Raw genomic sequence first — 3,973 nt, forward strand, 5'->3', positions numbered from 1 at the left:
TAGACTCAGAAGCTCTCAGAAGCTATTTCATGGACAGTCACTCCAGCCATCAACTGTACAAAATCGGGCCTGGGGTCTTCTGTTTTCATGAATGCCTAGTCAGAATGTGAGGAGTAGGTCATATAATGCAGGGCACACAATTACAAATGTGTCTTGCCTTTTCCTTTCGTTGATGAGAATTGAACAAAAGGAGCTCTGTGAGAACTTCTCCATTTGTGGGACCCAAGTCTAGAGCAGTACTTCAAGGGGTGAGTGTGTCTAGGTGTGAAGTCTCAGGTCCACGGACTTGCAAGCATCAGATTGCCCCTGAGCACATCTGACACAACCAGCTGATAAAATCTAAGGGCTCCAAATGAAATGGCCTAAAGAAGCGAGTGTATTTTTATGGCCTTGGGTGCTAAGTATCCTAGGATGCCAGCCATTACCAGCACAGAGGTCTCCTTTATGCCAGAGTCTAGACAACTCAATAAACGTACTTTGATGTATCCAATTCAGGAAACTGAAATGAAGCCAGGACTATGAAGTGGTCACTAATTCAGACTGAGGAAGTGGGGCACCCGGGGAGCTCTTGCCTTTAAGGACCCGGGGTCAAAAATCCTTTGGAAATGAATGCAAGTCACTATCATTATTGTTAATTTGTCAAGCAGCAAGATGTTCAGGGTTGAAGTCTAAGGAGAACAGCTGTGAAGAAAACCCTCTGGACCAGGTTCAACCCCTATCATCATGCACTTCTCCTACGTGACTGTCATTAGAGCCCGTAGGAGGAGTTCACTAGATGAACTGCAGTATCTGTTCATTATAGTTGGATGGGGACTGAGTTGTGCCTGGCAGAGAAGACCAGGATTCAGACAGGCCAGGGGGCTGTGAGTGTGTGTGTGCGCTTGGATACATGTATGTATAAGGCTAGCGCTTACAGAACAACAATTAAATCATGCTTTCAATCCATTCACTGTGATGACAACCACACATGTCTGATGGATGGCAGATGCTTTTTTAGGAAACAGACTCAAGGAATCCAGAGATATTAAATGACCTCTTGCATGACAGAGGAAACCTGGTGTCTCATAAGATGAGGGCTGCCCCCCACCTCCCCATTCTCTGCCTGTCTCAGTCTGGCCTGGGACCCACGGTCCTGCCCACTGGCTGCTCTGCTACAGCGGAGCCACCTGCCCTGTCTCTGGTCTATCTGGGGGACCCTTCCAAGCTTCTAATGGTAGTATTTCCCATCTGCTCTCTTACTGCCTAGACATTTAATACTAACAGACACCTATCATTACTCTCTAAATGAGGAGTCGCACAGGTAGATACAGGTAATTTTGGAAAAGTGACATAGCATTTTTAGCTTACCGGACTGTCAGTTTAAAAACTCATACTCAGCAATACTGAAGTCACAGAGGGCTGCCGAGAGTTGCATAATTTGCTGCAATCTTTCTGCCCCCCGGAGAGCAATCAGCTGCACTTTTTAGAAGCTTTGACTTGTTCATACCCTTTAAGTAAGCAATGCTATGTCCATAAATTCAGTCGAAGGAAATGGTTAAGAATATGACAAAGCCCTGACTGGTGTGGCCCAGTTGATTGGAGTGTCATCCCATAACCGAAGGGTTGTGGGTTTAGTTCCTGGTCTGGGTGCACACCTAGGCTGCAGGTTAGAACCCCAGTCTGGGCGTGTATGGGAGGCAACCAACTGATGTTTCTCTCTCACATTGATTTTTCTCTCTCTAAAAAACAATGAAGAGAAAATGTTCTCAGGTGAAGATTAAAAAAAAAGAATATGACAAATATTTAGCTTGAATGTTTACTTCAGTGTTATTTGAATAGAATACATTCATTTGGAGAGAAGAAACCCTTTATATCCAACCACAGGTAACTGAATGAATTTCGGAAGCCTGAGTTTGGACTAGTTTGAGAGAAAATACTGAGGGCCACAGTCTTTGGAGGGGGGGTGTCACATTTTCATGGGCTTTATGTCCAATAACCCTTGATTTTCTCACAGTGAAAATCAAGAATTATCCCCTTGTGGCTCTGGCAAAGGGAGGAGAACAATAACCATTTGGAAAAATGCCAGAGCATTCTACAAAGCCCTACCCAGAGAGAGAAAAGACTTTACCAGACCCTTACTTCACCCGAGGGAGGGGCCTTTGTTAGACTCCAGCCCCCAGGACCCTTCCTATTTCTCTCAAGGTGATGGGGAGGGATTAAGAAACACTCTTGAAGGTCACAATCCAGGGATGCGGGGCCACCGAATAACAGATTTAGTGAGGTTGCAGAACGCTTCTCCTCCGCCTTACATCCATCGCATCCGCAGGACCCCGGTGCGGCAACCGTGGAGTGGAGCTCCAAGAGCAGCAAGGTGCAGGCTCCGTGTAGGGAGGAGTCCTTAGGGAAAACCTACAGACGAACGGAGGGGTGCTGGAGGGGCTTGAAGATTCTGGCAGGTACAGCTTGAGCAAATGCTAAACACAGGCCAATTTCTAGACAAATCAACACAGTAAAGGCCTATGTGCTTTAGTTCCTATTACTCAGTATAGCATGTCTACCTTTCAACAAAGAATTATAAGGAGTGCCAAAAGTCAAGAAAACAACACAGTCTGAAGAGACAAAGTGAGCATCAGAACCAGACTCAGATACATTACAGATGCTGGAATGATCAGATCAGCAATCTTAAATAACTGTGATTAATATGTGAAGGGCTCTCGTGGCAAAAGTAGACAATGTACAAAAACAGATGGCCAGTGTAAGCAGATGGCAACCCTGAGACAGAGTGAAATGACGAGCAATGCAGGGAAAGTGAGCACCGCGGTAGGAGTTCAGTCAGTGGACCCTGGTGTCGGTGGTGGATCGGGGTGGAGCTGCACAGGGTGGTGGGGACTGGCAGAGGCCAGGGAGGTTGCCAGCTACGTGAGCACCACCTGTGGGTGGGGGTGGAGAAAAGGGGCTGCGAAATTGAAGTTCAACTAGTAAAGGAAGGTGGGTTTCAGAGGCAAATCACTTAAGGAACTTACTGAGGTCCTCACTAGGTATTGAAAAGGGCCAGATCAGAGGACAGCATTTGCACCCCAATGTCCTCCAGCTACCAAAGCTCCCTCCGGCCTCTGAGGATCAGGTTCTGTTTTCTGTGGGAAGTGGCCGCGGTATAGAGGGTTGGGAACAGTTGCGATTCCACGATGTTGCCAGAGAACAAAACATTCAGCTTTCTCAGCTGGGGAGCCTAAACACCCACAGCCACACCCACGTGATGTGTGCACAGCCGCAGGTCTGGGTGACCAGTAGTCTCAGATTTTCTGGAAGGTTCGTGCGTTTGGATTGCAATGGTTAACTGAAAAATAGCCCAGATCTTCTTTTGCCAAGCTCAGAGGGGAGAGAACCAGAATTAGCATGCTATCTGTATTTTCCAGAGTCAGTCATATTTCTGAACCGTTACTTACATTTGTATTTTAGACTCTTAAGTGGATGTGCAGAAAAGGACACTTTTTTTTAAAAAGAAAATTGAAACCCACAGTGGAGTCCTTTGTTTTAATTCTGGTTCTGGAACATCACCAACAAGCCCTGGAGGAGCCAAGGCCTGGATGTTTTCGAGTAGAGTTTTCAATTGTCAAGTGCGTGGTTTTGCTGGTGGCATTTCTTCAAATGTTGAATAATTAACAAGACTTTGGCTTTGGGAAATCTTAACTTGTTGACTACAGAACGTTTTCAGAAAAGGATTCGGATGCATTTTAACAGGCACCCATTCGGGTTTCCCCATAAAGCCCTGCTAGATGGGAGAAAAAATTATTAAGGATTATACCATGTCAATAACTTCTTGAGCACCTACTATAAGACAGTCACTTGAGATACATCATTTCTAGTCTTCATGTGACAGGATGTTAAAGGGAGACTGTTCTGACCCAGTTTTCACACAGGTATCAATATGCTGGTGTCAGGGAATGTGGTGAGAGAGACCTCACCACATGCAGGGTTTACAGTATGAACATGG

This window comes from Artibeus jamaicensis, unplaced genomic scaffold (assembly GCF_021234435.1).
Source record: "Artibeus jamaicensis isolate MK-2021 breed Jamaican fruit bat unplaced genomic scaffold, CSHL_Jam_final scaffold_916, whole genome shotgun sequence".
Classification (NCBI taxonomy): Eukaryota; Metazoa; Chordata; class Mammalia; order Chiroptera; family Phyllostomidae; genus Artibeus; species Artibeus jamaicensis.